Consider the following 20,564-nt stretch of genomic DNA (forward strand, 5'->3'; position numbering starts at 1 on the left):
TATTTGCCAAGCTAAGTGGTTTAATTCAAAGCTAGCGGTTGGGCACGGGGAATCTGCAGACTTCTGTGCTTCGCGCTGTTTTTATTATACATTAAAAATGCTCTGAAGCCGTACTTAATTACGCCAACGACTGGGACTTTATTTTGGGGGGCATGTCACTCTGAGTTACCGGTGGGTAATAAAACAAAGCAGAAGATTCTTGAGCGGCTGAGGATGCGGGTGATAGCTTTATGGCGAGGTCTGATAGTTTTATTGCGGTTGCATGTTGTACAATGTGTATTTGATAAAGAACGGCCTTTGGTGGCCCGTGGACACTTTTTGTGCCCCGGCGAAATGAAAATAAATGTGAACATGGTTTTAGTGCGAGGGTGGAAACAAATTGCGAGCTCTAAATGGTTCTCCCTTTATGGCCACCAGACAAGAGGAGAAAAGCGCTGCAAACATCTGTCTTCCGTCCCCCAAATCTAAAGGGCACCAAAGAATGATGTGAATCTAAGTGTTACTACAGCGGGGATTTGTCTTTATTTACTCGCGCTCTCATGAATATGAATACGCGTTTGGGGCAGGGAGATGCCTCGCCCCCTCTCAAACAACACAGGGCATTTAAAAAAAAAAATAATACAAATTTCCGAGTGCGTTTCCTCCGGGGGAGCACCTTTTGTGCCGCGTTTCTGTCACCGCACCCGTCACGGCACCCGGGGCTGCGGGGCCGTTCGGCATCGGTACCCGCTGCCGGCGTGGGCCGTACCCCCCCGTCTCACCCCCCCACCCCGACCCCGGCACCTGTCCCCGGTCCTCCCCCGCGTCCCGGCCCGGTTGCCCCCCCGTCCCCGGCTCCGCACTGCCCGGGGGGGTTTGGTTTTGCCCCCCCTCCCCGGGGGGATTCACCCGCTCCCCCTCCGCGGGGTTTGGGCTCCAGTTGTTCTTTCTACACGCGAGCGGCTCTGCCGAAAAACTTGTAGCAAATGGGTAATTTGATTATTCTCACTATAGGCCAACTGCCTCAGCGGCCTTCCCCCACGCGTCTGGCTGGGGGCAGAGAAACCATCTCCAAGGAATAATCAAATCAAGGCGAAGTGTGGAAAAACCCCTTCTGATTTCCAGGCGACACAAATAGAATTAGAGCCTCCCGGTTGCTTCTCCCCCCCTTTTTTTTTTTTCCTTTTTTTTTTTTTTTTTTGTTTTGTTTGTTTTTGTTTTTGTTTTTCCTTTCCAGAAGAGCCCTTTTGTCTCGGGTGCGCGGGGCGCGGAGGATGCGCGGGGTGCGCCGGCGGCCGGGAGAAAAACACGCCGGGCGTGTAAAAGCCACTTTTCTTTCCTCTCCTTGGGCACGGAGAGGGGCCCGGTCCGCTCCCCCCCGGGCTGCCGGAGGAATGCTCGGAGGCAGCGAAACAAAACAGGGAACAGCGCGCCTTTGTGCGGCCGCCGCCGGCCATGGGAAAGCGCCTCCCGAGCGTCCCCCCTTCCAGGCTCCGACCGCTACACGCCGACCCACCCGCCTGAATAAAATCTTAAATACCGGCGAGGGTTTCTTTGGCATTGCTTTATTCGAAGGGGGCCGCCGGAGCATCCCACCGCGCCCGCGGGGCCGGGGTGCGCGGCTCTGCCTCCGCGGCGGGGACCTGCCCTTCGCAGGGGTGCGAAGCCAGGGCGGGTAACGGCACCGGAGGGGCCGGTGACACGTGTTGGCTGTCCCCCGGCCGAAGCGTGGGTGTGCGGGGGCACGTCCCTGCTGTTGCCGCATCCCGGGGCTTCTTGCAGTAATAATAATAATAATAATAATAATAATAATAATAATAATAATAATAATAATAATAATAATATTATCATCATCGTCCGTGGTTTTCCCCGTCGCGGGGCGGCCGTGGCATTCAGGCGGCTGCCAGCAGAGGGATCTGCACTTTGCTTTTTTCCATCACCACCCCCCGCCCGCGGCCGCTGCTGCCTCGGCGGCGGCAACATCTGCTGGGCTGGAGGAGACGGGGCGCTTGAGCAGACGCACAGATGTAAAAGTGACATCTGCTTGTGACAAAGGAGCGGGAATTAGATTAGGCGGGGAGGCCTTTCTGCGATTAAAAAAAAAAAAAAGAAAAAAAAAAAAGAAAATACTAGCTGGAGACTGTGTAAGCAGGGGAAGAGGATGTGAAAGGCAGAAATGCTCGTTGGGCAGCTGCTAGGAGAGCCGGGGCAGCACAAGGGTCCTGGGAGCTGAAATAGCCTTAAGAGAAGGCTTTGCTTTTCCCTCCAGAAGCAGAGATGTGGCCGGGTCAAAGCTTTCTGTCATTACGAGCAAAGGACAGCAGGCAGCAGGGCGCTGCTGTGACTCGGACGCCGGCAGAGATGCCTTCCTGCAGCTCCTGGCATCGGCTAGCCAAAGAGGCCAGATTTGTACACTTCTTTTCTCTGTTCCCTGATGGAATAAATATAGGGAGGTTCATAAAACCAAAAGCTGGAAGGCCTGGCTGTTGCTTGCCTTATGAACTGTCCTTTTTTTCGTCCCGTTAAAAAAATCCCAAACAAATGAAACCAACTCAACCAAAACCAACCCCACAAGACGACAGGCTTAGGTTTGTGCATGTTTGGTAAAGCAGAAGCAGGAGAGCTTTACCTGCATCAACCTATACTGCTTATCAAAAAAAACCACACCCCACAGATTAAAAATTATATAGTCTTTACCTTCTGTTTTATAAGCAATGCTTTCCCCAGTTATATAAATATTGATATTGAATATCATGCCTGTTTTTTTTTAAACCCTACCACTTTTACATCCAGGGATACTTGATGCCCTTTTGCAGAGCAGCACGCAGGAGAAATAGTAGGACTGCGTTATATTTCAAATTGTAGAAAAAACGTGCTGCATTGCAAAAATAGCAAGTTACAGAGTGTAATGTGCTGTGCACTGGGGCAGATTTAGTAATGCTTCTTATGGGGCCTTGCCTCTAAGCTCAATGAAGTTGGCAGAAACCTGTGGAACCTTTTAAAGACTATGATTTCAGGAGAGTGTAGATTAGGCCCTTAGTGTTGGATAGCCCGCGGGACTGCAGCTTTCCCGTGCAAACTGATCCTTAACCTAGTTACAAAGGTATGGAGTGAGAGTGTGACGCCTCTGTCGGTAATGGGGCTGGGAACAAGAAGATCGGATCACAGAAACTGAGGGGCCCCTCATAAAATGCACAGAGTAGGATGAAGGGGGAGAGAGAGTGCAGTGAAAATAACTTAAAGGGGAATTAAGGAAATCCTGTTGATCAATAGAAAAAAAATGTACTTCATGTGCTTATTATGGCCAAAAAGTGCCAGTCCATCTGTCTCCTTGCAAGTACAGAGACATAGAGAAATGCCTTGATGACTCACAGGTAAGGATCTCTGTCATACACAGTTGCAGATACATATTTGTATTGTTTAATGAAAAGCGTGCTTGTGAGTTCAAAAAAATCAAGCTTTTTGCTGGTATTTTGGTACTTGCATCATAAGGTGACGGTCTGGATACAAACTCCTGTGCTCTGATGGGCTTGAAACTGCTGGTAGCAGATGAGATTTGCCAAGGCAAAGGTCCTTCTGTATGTATTGTCTTTCTTCTGTTCTTTCTCTAAGCAATCATCACTGGCCACTATCAGACCTATTGGCCTGACCCAATTATGGCAATTTTATGTTTCTATGCCTATTTGTGTCAATGAATCCAGTGAGGTTGAATGAGGCAGTAAGAAAGATGGAAAGGTATGTTCTTCCCACAGTGAAGGGTAACGATGTCTAAGTCAAGAGGTCATAGGAAAGTTAAAAAGGCCTCTTTTCTCAGAATAAGTAGCCAGTGACAGCAAGGCAGGGTTTGGCAATCCTGAATTCCTGCCTGTAAGGAGGCACTGTGCCTTCAGGCAAGGTACTTCCAGCTCTCACAAGGGAACGGGCTGGCAGAGGAAATAGTGTTAAGCTGTTTAACCAAAGGTCTCCATGTTGGCTTTGCAGAGGTATACAGCAGCTCCCACATAAAACCGTAATGTGCCCTGCTCTGCTCACAGCAGCAACAGGTCAGAGCAATGCTGCCTGCCTTAGAGACTAATGGTAATTAGCCAGTCTTAAATGATGAGCAAGAAAACACCCAGTCAAATGGGCTGGGACCTTTCCCTTTGTGATTCCAATAGGGAGAGTTTGCTCAGGTTGAAAGTCAGAGGTCCACTCCCTGGGCACCTATCAGCTGTTACAGGGGCCACAGCTCTTGGCTGGGGTGTCATCACTGCCGTTCCAGCCCTGGTTACATTGCTCAGTGGCTCCCCTGCTTGTTTTGATTGTATGGACTATATTATTTCTATAAGGCAACTTATCAAAGCTTGGCTGCATTTGTTCCGCTTTGTTTTAAGTAGTACTCCAGTTTGCAAACAATTCCTGATGGATGGTCACAGGCCCCTATACAAAAGCAACATAATACTGGCAACTGTTCATTTTTAGCCTCCCAGTAAAAATTATTCAAATCAACCAGCCAATCAATCAGTGAATCAGTCAAATTACTATCAGTCAGCCCCAAGTGTTAAACTGGAAAGTACAACAACGCCTTCTTGCTAATCAACGGTCTTTTTATTTTATAGCAGTCAAAATGAGTTCACAGGCTCCTTCATTGAAACTCAAATTACATAAGGTCCATCTTTTGCTACAGGAGTGCAAGAAGGGTGTTGGTGGGACATTGAGACTTCAGTGGTCAAACCCAGACTCCCTCTATTAGGATTTCAGAAAAGGGAGTGAAAATACCCAGCAAGTGTTGGCTGAGAAGACAAGGCAGTATAGAAGTTTCCATTTGTTGGAGACAACAGGAGGCAGAGCTGAACTTGTATGAAAAGCAGATGTAAGATGTAAACTACATCTTTTTTATGCTGACCACATATCTTCCTTAACTTGATTATGTTTGATGTGAAGGGGCCTTAAATTAAGGGTAAATTATCTGTTTACATTAATAGAGAATATGAATGGGTAATAGCTTCAGATGAGAACAAGACTGCAGTTTTTACTAAAACCTTTTATGTAATCCCTGCTTGAATCTCTCTTGGAAAATGTGGGTTTATGTGTGTACTCTGGGACCTTGTGCTGTGCCATTAACTAAAATAATTGCCTATATCCAGACAGGCGCTGAAAGGATTGGCACTGGGTCAGTTCTTAAAAGTTTATTTGCAATCTGTAAGAAGATTTTTTTTTTTTCCTAATGCATTTATAGGCATTGTTCTAGTTAATACTCATGTAAATAGCACATTAATTGAGTTTTCAGATTCTGTAATTGTATACTGAAATATGCTGATATCTTCAAAAGTAAAGAAAGTGATGTGTGAAAGTAAGTAGATGGTAGGACTTACGCTAATACGCATTGTGTTTATACACAGTCTATCCAGAGAACCAAACAGGAGATGATAGGGCTCTAACTAACTCACAGTGTAATTTAAATTACTTTGGATCAGCTGACAGAGTTTGTCCCCTGCTGAGTAGACTCTGGAGTCCAATGAAGTTTTGACCTAGTAATTGTGTTGTGGCTGGGTCTGTGAGTGGGAGATGCAGTTCCTAGGTAATATAAAGTCATCACAGTTGCTCTTGCTTTTATCACTTCAAAATTACAGGTTTGGTTCAGAAGCCACTGCTGCTGGAAGGAAGTTATGAAGCCAGATGAGCCTGAATTTCTTGAGGTTTTGTTTTCCTGCAACGTGGACTCCATTCGAAAGTGTGCAGGAAAATGGTGCCTGGAATTGAAGGCGAATGTTGTGACCATGTTGACCTGTCCTACGCAGGGACTGGATTCCTCCACCCTTACTTCAGCTTCTTGGTAGTCTTCAACACTTCATTTGGGAAAGAAGGGTCACAGCTCTATCATATATAATGAAAAGCGTAAGATCCTCCAGCAGTAACCCCACAACCCAGAAGCAGTCATGGCTCTAGCTGGATTTTGAGGTTGTGAACCATTTTCAGTCTTGGCAGATGACGGGAAAGAAGCACATCTCCCCTGAGGCAAGTGCCAATCTCTGGCTGTTCCTTGGGTCGCTTGGCTTCTGTAAGGAAACTGGGATGGCTCGTTTTGGAATGAATCTGTGATTAATTCACTTTTGCTAGTTTTTGCTCAGGTCCTATAGATAGTCAGATGAGATAAAAGCAATTGCATTCTATGTACTGATTTCAGTGACACTGAAGTGACCGAGTATCCTCAGCAGGTAACACTCTTCCCAGACATGCTGCATTCTCCCCTTCAGACTCTCCATGCCAGTAAGATCCAACTGTGCTCCAAGTAAGTCAATGGAGATGTTGCTGTTGTTCTTTAGAAGAAACTGTGTTGGCTCTGTGGGTGCAAGTGTGTGCACAGATACATCTGGGTATCTGCAGCAAAGGTGTGTAATTATCCCTGACCACTGGGTAGATTTCAAGTTGCCAATCACCAGGAAAAATCAACATAATGGTTTATGCTGAAACTCGGGTAGTGTTGAAAACAGGGATTTAGCAGGAAGAGGTACATCAGCAGTGTTGAGAAGATTAAAGGCTATTTGAGTATCATCCTGTACACCTATCTAGTGGGAGAGAAGAAATGGGAGTGTGGGACCCATATGATTTTGGCATCTGAATGCAAAAATCATCAAAGCATGAACTACTTCATAATAAACTATGTTATTTAAATAATTCAGAGAGGCTCAGTAGAAAGCTGTTATTCCAGCAGTCTTTATGCCATGTCCTGAACAACCACGTCGAGGATGGGAACGCGGTTTTGAGGGGCTCTTGCTCCTAAATGATGTAATCACTTTTGCTACCAGTGCTTTGTGCTTAGGATACTGAATTGGGCTGCAGACAAGAAACAGTATCAGAAAGACACCATTATATCAAAGAGATAAAGGAAAGAGATCTGGGAAAGCAGTAAGAATAAAAATACAAGTCTAATAATAAAATCTAAATTCGAGTTTTGGGATGGGGTGATCTACATTTTTACCAACAGCTTTTCATACAGCTGAATCCATTTTTACTAGCGAAAATAGTTGGATATTGGTATGTATGTATTTCACTCAGAAAATCCCACATGTCAACAGATCACAGAAAAGTCATATTAGTATTGATGTGAAATCAAATGGTCATGCTTGGATCAATACCTTAGAATAGTATTATGATGTTTTGGGAATATGAAATGCAAATTAGCAGTGATTGAAATAGCATTCTCATCTTATACTTTAAATAATATATATTCTGTGTTTTGCACATCATTACATCCTATGCACACAAATCCCCCTTACCTACACATGCATATAATGTATATCTAATAGTATATCATGACCGATGAACTGTGCCATTGGGCAGCTGTGGTTTGGCCATAAGACTGTGAAAATTGTAGAGAAAATTATGAGGCCAAGAGGAATTCACTTGAAGAAAGCCTTGGTAACCACTGAATGAAGGTCTTTGTATTTGACCCAATGAGAAAATTTGGCAAGATAAAGCGATTATAATCCTGGGATAAGCAAAATTTTTTGTTCCTCCTCATTTCATAATACACAGCCTTTATATTACATTGGGATACAAAACATATCTCTCAGGATTACTTCTCTATTTATGCCAGCCCAAAAAATCATTTAATCATAATGAAAAAGTTTTCTTTTATGCTTCTAATTACTTGCAATTTTGATGCTTTCCCTCTTATTTGTTATTATAATTTAAGATTGCTATTGAATACAGAATCATGGGGCAATGTGTTGTAAAGTATGTTGAATCAGATTTATCCCTTGGTCTTAACGATTACAGAAGGTTTTGCTGCCAAGATAACTGCTTCATATTTGAAGGGATATAACCTATGTATTTCTTATTATTCAGTGTGCTGAACTTGTGCACTAGGGATGTTTATACTGGGCACAAAGATACCTTATATCGCTTCTATGTGATGAGCCTGGCAACAAAATGGAAGTGTCTTCCACTATCACATATCTCATCTTTTTCCAGTCCTCTAGTGGGATGACAAAAGAAGGTGCAAGAGAAGAGGAAAAGAGGAAGACTCCTAGGTGGTGTTCAGAGCCAAGAGGATCAACAGTAAGAATACGCACTTTTTCGCTGTTGAGGGCTATGCTGTTGGTGAAATGGAAAAAGAGATGGCAAAAGTCATTCTGGAGAAAATGAGAAAAAGTTAAGACAGAAGAAATGTGTGCAGGAGAGAGCTGTGTGCTCAGACACCTCCCAGAAAAGATGCTGGCAGTGAGAAAGAAACAAGGAGGCAGCAGAAGACAGAACAAAAGATAAGTTGCTAAGGGGATGAAAACTGATGGAAGACATTGTGATACTTGATGAGGCCACCTTACATTCAAAATTGGACTGAGGAGGAAGCATTTGTGGAAAAACAAATTCTCTCTCATGTGAGAGCTTAAACCCCAAACGCTCCCTTCTCCCTGCCGGTGCTGAAGATGCTGGGATGTTTGCTATAGAAATGGGATGTTTTGCTGAAGTTCATGGTGAGGATGTCCATGCTTCTCATGGCATGAACTCTAAGCTGGTTTCTCCTTTCCAGTGTAGAAATAGCTACACTTTGATAAATGCATTTTAACTACGCATGTGATATCTGTCTCAGTTGCACCTTTGAGGCATATTTGCATGTTGACAGAGCATCATCTGCATCTTCTAGAGATCTCAGCATCTCTCTGGACTTTTATTTATGTTTACAATATGGTGGCCCGGTACAGGAAAGTGAGGTTACAGCCAAGCACCCCCTTCCTCCCAGATCTTTGGGGGGTGTCAGGGGGAATTAGAGTCTCACACGAAAGAGTCATTTACTCCAAACCTGCATTTTTGAGGTACCATTGGGAAAAGCACTGTCATTGTCTGCCATTCTCCTGACCTCTGCAGTCTCTGCTGTACCTGGCCATTGTATAGATCACAAGTGGTCTCTTTCTTTCTTTTCATATTTCTATTTGACTGTGGGCTACTGGGCACAATTGAGAATTGTGTTTGAAAGCATATAGCTACATGAAAAAGGTTCTTTTATTTTTTTCTATAAAAGATACTCCATAAAAAGAAATTGCACTGCATTGTGTTTACATCTTATCAGCTGCTTCTGACTTGATGTTATAATAATGGAACTTTTATAATGCAAATGACTACATGTAAGGGCCACAGAAAATCAATAGCTAGGTATTTTAACATCCTGTTTAAAATGAACCAAAATATTTAAGAAAGGTTATGTACCTTTTCCCAGGAGCTACATTTTAAAGCAGGATACAAATGACTTGTTTTGTTTGCATGCAAGACAAGTGGTTTGGTTAACTGTTCAAGAGTTAAACGCACGAAACATTTTACTTTCCAAAACTGAGACCTTTTCTCCTAGCCTTAAAATAAACCCCATTTTAAGATATTTTTTCTGGTAAGTAGGCAGAAATCTGGCCTGAAAATGTGTATTACGGGTTTCAAACAAGCATAGATTTGAATATATCTATGTCTAATAAACAGGCAAGTAGTACCCAGGTCTGCCCAAATCTTAGGCTTTAACAAACCTGTGTGGTTTTGAAGGGAGAAGCAGAGTTCTTCAGAAAACTGCTAAGTCAGATGCTGCTGGAGAAGGGCTGTGATTTCTTGGATGCATCAATGTACTCTTAGGTAGGAAAGTACACGAAATGAATTGTTTTAATTTCATTTGTGCTTCTTCAAGAATAACACAACCTGTCTAAGCATCCATTTACTTTCATTCCTTCCACATAATAAGCTCTTGTGACTTTGTGCATCCTCAGATTTAAAGGCATGTGAAATAAAACCTTTCGAAAGCTTAGTACTGGAAGTTGCGCTCTCTCAGACGTGTGCTGCCCTACTGCAGGATTAGTTTGAGGCAGATCAAGAGGGAGCCATGGCTACACTTGTGTCTATGGCCAAGGTGGAACCACGTCAGCTGTTTCTGTCCTAAACTGGGTAATCTCTCTCCCCAAGGGACAGAGTGCTTTATCCCCAGTTTTGCAGACCTTGTGTATAAATTTCTATAGGAATCACGTGGACAGGAGCTCTAAAAAGGGTTTTTTTTCTCTGGTGACACGATTTCACTCTTTACATTGCTATGAGCCAAACAAATGTAACGAATCCTCAGGGGTGACACTACAGACAAGATTTCGCCGTTGCTGACAACTGCTGGAAAGCTGTGACCTGATGCTACTTTGCCCATAAGCTATGAAATGGCTATTTCCATAATATCATTGCACTAACTGTTCCTCTGATAAGATACTACAATGACAATGAATCCCTATAACCCAGGGATAGCCAGTAATGAAGAATAAATAGCTTTTTGATAGAGGGACAGACTGGGGTTACTAACTGCAGCTTCAACGGTTGGAACTGGGCGTCATTGATAATACTGCCTAAATTTAATTACTTCGTTTTGTGACACACAGTATCCCCCTTGTTTTAGCCTAATTGTTTTGACTTGCTATTGTGGGGAGAATAGTTTATGCCTGGAAAGGAAAGGTGATTTTGAAGTTATAAAAGAATTTGAATTAGTTTTCTGTTATTTATAGCTGAATATAAATATAGCAGACCATATAGCATCCTTCTGTTATTTGGAGCATTCATGACATAATCACTCTATTCCCTGAGCTTACTTTCAAAGGAGATTGTCCAACAGTTGCACTAAATAACCTAATAGCTGAGCCAGAAAAGAAGCCTATTGTTATTTATTGTAGAAGATGAATATGATCATGTGTAGTTTAAACCATGAACTCTTAACCATTCTGTGAAGCCGTGAGAACAGAAAGTCTGGACTAGTTCATAAAAGCTATTTTACACCCAGCAGAGGAAAGCAAACAGCATGTTCCATATTAACTATGGAAGAAAGTAATTATTCCTACCAAGAAACAGAAAATAATGTTATGAATCTATGCAAAGAATTAATTTGCCCCAACAGACATTTTTTCGTAAGTATTTGTCATACTTTTACTCTAAATTGGACCACTATGGTTTTTAGGTAAATAAATATATTTTACTTAATTTTCTCTTTTCTTTTACTAGACTGGTTTTATTTTCAAAAAGATATATGTGCAATATGTCTTATGTTAGTTTTAACATCAGGATATTATCTGAGGATTTATGTAAGAGATAAATTTATGAATAGGTGGTGTCTATTTCCATTTTAAATTCTCCTTATTTACTGTTGTTGCCATCAGTGTTATCGTTAACATGGCATCTATAAGGCTGCAGAATGTGACATTTTAAAGATACATTTGCTAGTGGCTTTTTCAATTTCTGTTTAACTAAAATGTTTCCTACTTCATTCAACTACCCTTACAATTTACATTAGACAACACTCCATCAATAAAACCATCAAAATGATCTACTACATTGTAGACAAAAGTTATTGTGTCAAGTTGACACTAATCAGTTAATTCCAGTAAACCTTCAGATAAACAAAAGCTTGTTGTCTATTACTGATGTGTGTGATTAGCCCCCTGTATGTCCTATAGCTATGCACATCTATAGAGATGTATCTGGCAGACACTTGGCCTGAGGGCTCTATATGTAAACCAGGACAGGATCTATAGTTAATGATGTTGACCCTGACTCCCTCAACAGAGATTGGATTCAGTCCTCATAATATCCCGACAGCTGATATGTATACTGTGCTAATAATATTATCAATTACTTATGCTACTGTGATTCCCGGTGTTTAAAGCTGATAAAAGGTTCTTTCACGTTTCTTTTTTCTACATCCCTGCTATCCCACTGATCGTGTGTTAGTTGGATATTTTTCATTCTGAAGTCCATTTAGTTTGTAACTGTAGCTAAGTTTGAAGCTAGGATGACCCATGTCCTACATTCTGTGTAACATGGCAATTTTTCATTTTATTTTTCGCTTTCACATTTCCTCTATTCCAGAAAAGATGGACCAAGTATTTGTCTACAGCTTCTGTGACTTCAGCTTAGAAGGTCTGTAGAAGCAGCTAGTTATCTGAGGGGTGTTTAGGTATATATGTTCAACTGGAGAAGCTTCAGAAGTCTGGCATTTTCTGAAAGCCAGACCTGTGTGTTACTGCTCTCACCTGGGGCAGTCAAAACCCCATGGTCTGAAGTCTGTAGATACTCCCAAAAGCTCAGCCATAATCATGCATGTTGGTCCTTCTGACCAACTCTGTCACTTCAGAGGACTTCTGCCTTGCCTAGCATGTCAAAAGGGTAGTGAAGGTCTGTGTATAGTGAAGATCAGAGATTTTAGCCATGTTTAAGCCTGGGCAAACCTCTGACTATGCTATAAACAGCATGATGTTGCTCCTAAGATACATTTTGCAGTAATAATAGATTTTTTAATTTTTTTTTTTTTTGTGGTAGAGCCAGCAAGGTGAGCACATGGGGCCTTACTCACTGCTGTGAATTCTGTACACTGTGTGTATGCACAGAAAAGCCTCCAGATTGTGCCTTCTCTGGGGCAGGGACCTACCCTTCTATATGCTTGCAAAGCATTAAGTGCATATGATACGCTTACCCAGAGAGCAGACAATATGAAGGAAGGCTTTATGACTTGGCCAAGCCTTTCTCTATCCTGCTCTGCTTGCACGTACAGAGGCTGCTCTTCTGCCTTTTCGGTCCCAGTGAAGTGCCCTGCTCAGCAGAGGGTGGGAGCCGTGAGCAGCCCAGCTCTTCCCCCGAGCAGCCAGACGGCAGGGCTGAGCTGCGCTGCCATGCACTGAGCAGCTCTGGTTGAAATGATGACAGGGACCACTGTTAAAAATTAAATTCTGCCTTATTTTTTGTGCAGTTCTTGTGAGTCACATTCGCGAATAGTAGTGAGAGATTTAATGATCGCATATTTTTTATCTTATTTCACTTCGGTCGATGCCAATTTTTTTCTGTTACTGTCGACTTAGAGCTCAAAGTAATTTAGTAATTGATTCTAAGCACGGCAGCTCGCCAATGGCAGCTCTCCATTCAGGGGAATATCTTTGCTAATTTTATCCATCAGAATGAGATTACCATGCTAATTTCTCCCAGCCCTAGTACCTTGGTCAGTTGGGACACACTGATGCAAATGATGTTATTAAACACAAACCCGTCACCCAAGACAGGAGAAAAATGAAAGCAGGAGAGATGAGCAAATCAGAATCTGTTACAGGGATTTCTAAGGCTGAGCTGGCATTGTCTGCGTGTGTCCTCTTCATCACCCCCGAGCTCTTGCACGTCCAGCACTCCTATTTTTGAAACAATCCATGGTTGCTTGCTTGTTTATGTGTGATTTTTTTTTTTCTTCAGGAAAATTTAGCTACCTTTACATATTCTTAGCTTGTAAGGTGTAGCAGCCACAGCTGTTATAAGAGAAGCTTTTTTTTTTCTCTGCAACAGTCTATTTGCTGCCTGTATCTATTAGTAAGGTCTATCAGCATTTCAAATCTCTTTTCTCTTAGGTTAGAAAGGATGCACTGCATGTGGCTGCTCTGAGTGACAGTGCTGTAATCCCCTTTATCTTAATCATGGGTGCTTTTGAGAGGACCCCTCTGTTCTTGGCCATTCAGGAGAAAAGAAGCCTTCAGTAAAGGTTTTTCATCTGCTGCATTTTCTGCTATGGAGCCCTGTTTTGGAGTATGTCCATCAGCTTGGTAACTCCATCTTGTAAAGGATGGAGATCTCTGGCACGAGTCCTGCAAAGCACTAAAGCATATGCTTAACTTGCAGGGGCCACGCAGAGCTCCGGCTGTAACTCCCTCCGCTCGGCATAATGGGATCTGCTGATAACTGGGCCTCATCTAGTGCTGCCTGATTTCAGATCCACTTTCAATCAATAAGAAGCCTTTTAAAATCATTCCAAATTTGACCCTGAAAAGCAGTTTTGGCCCATCTGTAATTTAGATCAGCTCCATCAAAAGTGCAGACTCTTTGGCAGATGCTGCCAAATAGCGTAGAAAGACCAGCATCTATTTGTACAGGGCTTTTCACTAATTCTTGGTGTTCTGTGATATATTAATAATTGCTTGCTGTTTTTCTTCAGGAAAAAAAGCCAGAGCATTTCTCCAAGCCATGGCTCACACAGTCCAGAAACTACAAGGATGTCATTTGCTCTTCTGAAGCTCCTAAACTTTGTGCTTAGGTAATTAAAAAGCCAAATTTCAGAACTTCTCTCTTGTCCTAATACATCATCTCATTACAAGAACCACTATGAATGACAGAAAGTAATTTGTTTAATTGCATTAACATTTTTTATTATAAAACCACAACAGAACCATGTATAATATGTTGATTTGTTTTCTGCCATTTATTTTATTTAATTCTATTTTCTTTTCAGTTTGTTTAATTTACTATTTGTTTTTCTTTTGGAATCAGCTTTCAAACAAAGTCAAAAATAAAGGTATGCTTTCAGAAGATCAAAAAATAGAAGATATACATAACTGCATAAGATATTAAACTAGTCTAAATAAATGTACTGAATGTATTTTCTGGGTTATATTTCAACAGAAAAAGGAAAGGGATCTCAAAATACTCGATTAAAAGGTTAAAAATGCAAACCGTGATTGCCTCAAGAAGAGTTACACTTCCAAGACTGATTATTTGAAAGTTTAAATTCTCAAGGGCAGATTAGGAGCAGCACTCGTGGGCAGTGTGTGTCACCGTCTACTTTTATCAAGCCAATATTTTTGATAGACATATATATTATGTTGGCAGTTTAGAGAGTTCACCAAACACCCCAGTTCTTGAGAAAAGCTCAGATCTGGAAATTTACTTAGAATCGCAGCTTTCGGTGAGGCAGAGCCAGAGGTCGGCAGCACTGTGACATGGCCGCCCCAGGGGGCTGGGTGCTGTTCCCTGTGCTCCTCCCCGCGCTGCTGGAGCAGCATCCTGAGCATCACCGCACGGCAAGGTTGGTGGGAAGGTGAGCGAGAGGCTCTCTGCCTGCCATTGAAACGCTCCTCTTCCTCACGAGCCCCGCGGAGAGGGCATTGTTTGTAGACAAACTTTGTCCGATTTCTGACTTCATTCTTATTACCTTGTTATTTATGGGCGATCATTAAATCTTTTTTTGATGTTAAAGAAACTCTCTCCTAGAAAATATGGTGCTGTTTCAAATATTTGATAGGTATTTCTGGACTGAGTACCTTAGGAGAGGAAATACAACATTTTGCAAACGGCGAGAGCACTCATTTCAGGCTGTCTCCTCAGCTCATTGGCGCTGCAGAACTGAAATAAATACCTGCTTATTCAGCTAATTGAAGTAGTCCTTCCTGTACTTGTAAACCTTTAAAGGTCCCTTCCAGCCTGAACTGTTCTATGAAACTATGCACATAATGCTCCTCTCCTACATTAGGAAGCTATAGGAAGTGGTACAGAAAAACAGCTGGGCTATGCTTTTCTTGGTTGGCAGAAGATACAGTTAGTTGTTCACAGTCAGAGCAAGGGCAAGATCTAAGACTACTGTACAGCAAATGGGCTCAGGTGTTTCCCAAATGGAAAAGAGCTAAGCTGCTTTAACCAAAGTGGTAGCGTTTGGTGCATAAGATGTCACGCTCTCAGACATGGTTACTCGCACGGCCATGCCTGCAGACGCACACCCGGCATCTCGCTCCTTGCCAGGTGGCTCTGAGGAAAGGCGGTTTCATGGACCACACCAGTGAATGGGACCTGGCACTAGTTGGGCTGCGAACATGAACACAGCCTGAGGGTCCACCTAGGGTTTCCTCACCACCCTGCCTCAGATGAGGTCAACTGCTTCCTGAGGAATGGCAGAATCAAAGTCTCCCTGACCACCTTGAGGCCCCAATGGTAGGTAGATAACGTTAGGGAAGACAGTGAGGAGTTTATTCTGCCATGGTAGACAGCGAGACATTTGATTGACACATTGGAAAACAGTGACCAAAACAACACAGGCTGTTCACAAAGTCCATCTGAAAGTCAGAGCACATCCTGGCTGATGTATGGTTTCGCACCCGGGCGTCACTTGGCCATAGGAGCTGGGGGTCCCTGCTGGGAGGCTCCCCCAACACTGCCAACCTCAGCCCCTTCCTTTTGCTCAGGATCCTTACTCGTGTACTATTGGGCTCTCTTTGAGGGCAACTGGTCCTCAAAGCAGACTCCGGGGTTTTTCTGGTTTTCTTTCTACTGTTCTCATCTCTGAGGAGCATCATTGTACACTGATCATCTCTGTGAAAGTGCTGTCCCTTATGAATGAACCTGATTTTTCCTGATAGCTGATTCTTAAAGCAAACGCAGTCAAAACACATCTCCCGTTTCTTCCCTGTAGCCCAGCTTCAGCTTCACTCTTCCCTCCATACCCTTTAATGGGCCACCTGTGTTCATCTTTAGACAAGTCTCTTGCTTACTGGGTCTCAAGTGCTTGTGATGCCCCCTTATTGCATGTAGCAAGAAGCAAGAGTTGTATAGGTATGACATAATCTAGACAGATTTCAGTTAATCCCTGGCACTGCCTAGAGAGTCCGTATACATGTGAACACGTCAGCGGAAAGTTTGAAAATAAACTATGCCTGACTGCACCGTCTGAAAAACTGGTCTGCAGAGGATCCTGCTACTTCCAGTCTCATATTCTGCTACATAAAAACCTACAGAGGACTGAACCCAAAATCTAGTGGGGCGCTGTTACTGCCGTATCATCAATTTGTCTGTAGCAAGATGAAAGGAACAGCAGAAGGAGGGAAAGATTTTTTTTCATGTGGCAATAAAAGAAGAATATTAAAATTCCTGCTGCACAGAAAAATAAATATTGCTGAAACAGGGGCAATACTAGTATCTGGCGCTGAGGCTGATGGACATCTCCTGAGGGACAGGTGTGCCTGTGGGTTGGGGCTTGCTGTGGGACTCAGGAGATGGGGCTCTGCCTGCCCCTTTGCCACTCCTCTCCCTCTTTGTACTTGTGTCCCCTTCCGTCATGTCCCAGCAAGGTCTCCAGGTATGAGGTGACACAGAGTTACACGGGGACAGTCTCCTGGCAAAACGCAACTGGTGTGGTGCAGCTTGCAAGAGAGGTCAGGTCAAGACTTGGGCACCATTCTCACTGCAAGAGCTGTAATGTGTTGCCACGGCTTAATCCAACATTATTTCCGACAAAGGGCAAGTGATAAACGTCAAAAAACCCCACAGTAGCAGCCTCTGATTTTTCTGTCCCCCACTGGGGAAGGGACATGGAAGATCACTCATGTTCATGGAAATACAGCGGTTGATTTTCTACACCGCGCGAGCATAGCTGCACTTGAGGCTTACCTTGAAGCTCCGTGTGCATTCATTGATAACCCCATTATGAAATTCAAGAGACCTAATGCAATTGTGTCTAGGAAGATTTACTTGTTAAAAGGAAAACAACTTTCACATAAATAATTTACTACAACAGAAAAATAATCCTCTGTGCTATCATCCTTGCATTGAAACTAATCGAAGGGAGTTATTTTTAAATTGCTTGGAAGTGTACTGCTCTCATTTCATTGTCAATAAATACGCTCTGTTTCAGCACAGTGCTTCACTAAATGCATCTGAATTTTCAAGGCGGGAGGGGGCGGGAATTGATCATAATTTTTAAAAAAGGCAGAATTAAGAAGTTCCTACAGGAAATGTGTATACTGGAAAATTCACAACTCCTTTAATAAGCTGAAAATGGGGCATGGTTCCTGTATTGATTCAAGTCCGGCGTCTGCTTTGCCATTGAAGTTTTGCCATTGACCCCAGTGGAAACAGATCTTTAATCCTCTGCTGGAATGGATTCTGTCTAAATCCTGGAAAACCAGCAGAATTTAACCTCAATAAGCAGCACTCAGAATTTAAGCAGAGGTATGAACAGCTTGCTTTGACTGCTTGATCTGACTGCAACAGAAAGATACAATAGCAATTACTAGCTTGTTTGGTTTTTTTCTTCTTCTCTCTCCTTTTCTGGTTTTTTTTAACTTTTCACCCATTTCACTACATCAGCCAGCAGGAGCTACAGGGATTGCTAACACCACTTGCATTTTTAAATATCATGTTCCCTTCTTTGGGAAATCAAGTAAGAGCACCTGCACTTTCAGATAATATTCTAGGCAATATTTTCTATGCAAATATTATGTCTGTCCAGAAAAATAATTCTCTTTCCAATTTTTCCTTCATTTCCTTCCTGGTCCTTAGACTATTGTGGTTCTCTGCCAAGATGTGTTTTCCCTTATGGAGGCTGCAACTGCTTGGAAAAAAGGCTAAATCACCTTTTAGAAATTCACGTAGTAGCAGTCCTGAGCTTAGGAGGACAGTAGGGTGTCGGGCCACACATCACCATCACCAAACTCCTTGTGTCAAATCCCAGCTGGGACACAGGGCAACCCCGTCCTGCTCGGCATTTGAGATGGTCGGTGGGGTTTGGGTTGAGACAAGCGTGGATTTGGTTTGTGCTTCCACTGACCAGCCTTGGAGTTCAGGGGCTGGTGTTACAGGGGCCAGAAATACATGCTAAGCATCCATATGGGATACTGAGATGAAGTCAAAACACATGTGTTCTTAAAATTAAAAGCTAGAAATAATTACAATTTTTGTTTAAATTGAAGTTCTGGTTAGACAAGTGTCCTTTCTTTACATGGACAAGTCATCTTTATCGTTTTTCTCTGGTGGTTTTTAATAAAAGTTGCAAAGTGAACAGTTTTGGTTTCCAAAACTGACATTTTTCATTAGAAAATATATAAAAGCATGGAGAAGATGTGGATGAGTATTTTGATTGAAAAGTCTCTTTTTTTAATGACAACAGTTTGCTTTATTGGAAAATGCTCCCAGAAAATGCTTACCATTAACTTAAAATCTCTCTGAAAGACTGATTTGATTTTATTTAGAAGGTGTTTAGTTCCGAGGATTCAGCAATAAGTGCTTGTCCTAGCATAAATATTTTTGGGAGATTCATGCATATTCAGTGGCAGTAAAAGGGCACTAACCACGGGTTTGTTTAAGGACTGTGGGATATGAGATGTGTCAGCATAAGAAGCTTTCTTGCCCCTTATTTTTATTCTCTCCTGCTCTTTATGTAAGCCCTGCAGAAGGTCTTTTCTATAGCTGTGTTTTCCCTGAGCATGGTCTAACCATCGTGGGATATACTTGAACTGGCAGAACTGTTAAATATAGACAGACTAATTCAGTTTTAGTCAAAGTCCCAGAAAGTCACCAGAGAAATCATGTCATCTCTTGTGCTACATGAATGTCACTGCTTCAGAGGGAGTCACCTTCAAGGAGAAGTCATCTCAGTGTCTCTTACTGTCCCTTTGTGTCATGGCTTGGATCTCCACACTGTTAAAAACCAACCTGTTAATTTCCATGCGCAATCTAATAAATGCAAAGGAGTCAGTGTGGAACAGTCTCACTCACAGCTGGTTATTTTGTGTTTCTGTAATTAGCGTAGCACACGCAATTACAGCTGTCGATACTCTTCGGCTGAATCTACCTAACAACTCCTTTGCTCTGACAGGTCAGGATCCTGCTCCGTCTTCCCCCAGCTCACCTCTCCCTCTGCCCCCTGCTCCACCACCGGCTCTTCCCTTTCCTTCTAACACCCACCTCCTGCTCGATAGCTCCTCTGCTGAGCCAATTCAACTCACTAACCTGGCAAAAAGCTCTCTGCTTCCTTTGCTAGGCTGCTTTTCTGCCAATTTAGTGCAATGAATTGGCTCGGCACTGGGTCCTGTGAATGCCAGAAAGGGCACCAGGGGAAGGGGACTATGTAGTTGGCATTGGGGTGAGCTGCAGCAAGGACAGAGGTTGGACTCCCTGTTTTGGGTCAGAAAGCCACCAGATGGGGTAAAACTGTAGGTGTGATTTCCCCCTCTCTTGATAAGTAACCCCACTGTCCTCAGTACGAGCATTTCTAGGACCAAGTAGCTTGGACTGTGTCTCAGGGCTGACACACTACTGTCTAAGAAGGCGTGATGTCCTACTGAAGCTTTTTCTGGTGTTGGGCATTGGTAAGGTCTCTCTGTTGACATGGACTCTCTGGAGTGAATTCAAGCTAAAGCCAGTGGGGGGGTATAATTTGGGATTCTCTATTTGACGGTCTGTTTTCATGCAGTGTGTGGAAACATAATTTTGAGCCTGTTACTGATCAAACTTGGTTGAAATCAGCCAAGGGGCTTAGAAGTTATTACAGAAAGGATGAAGGACCCAGACGGACACACAAGCAACATGACTGCAATGAGCTTAATTTCCTTAGGAAGCCAGGCAAAAAATTACTCTTCCACAGGGCCTAATTTTGTATGGACAGACATACCAGAACACTAATGCATAAAAATTACAAATAACATCAAGGCTGTGCTGAGGGGCGGAAGGAATTCCTGCGTGCTGTTGCAGACCATTCCCCCTCAAAGTTATCCCTCCTCCTCAGCATGCATAAGGACGGCATTATTAGTATGTGCATGAGCTGTCAGGGCAAAACATCTGGTGTAAGGCAACCAGTTGGTCTTCCATAGCTGCCGCAATCTGTTTCTAAAACTGTCTTAACAATCCCACAAAGAATCAGCCCAATGTACAAGTGATCTTCTCAAGCCACAAAGAAACTGTAATGCAAGCCAGGGGTCCTAGCAATGCTCAGGACTGCAGGGCTTTCCTCTCCAGAGGTGCCTTTGACCTACACTTTCTGCAAAATATGGCCACTTGTGTCAAAGTTTGCTGTAGAAATTCTA

The sequence above is a fragment of the Numenius arquata genome, chromosome 10, assembly GCF_964106895.1.
Source record: "Numenius arquata chromosome 10, bNumArq3.hap1.1, whole genome shotgun sequence".
In the NCBI taxonomy this organism is placed as follows: Eukaryota; Metazoa; Chordata; class Aves; order Charadriiformes; family Scolopacidae; genus Numenius; species Numenius arquata.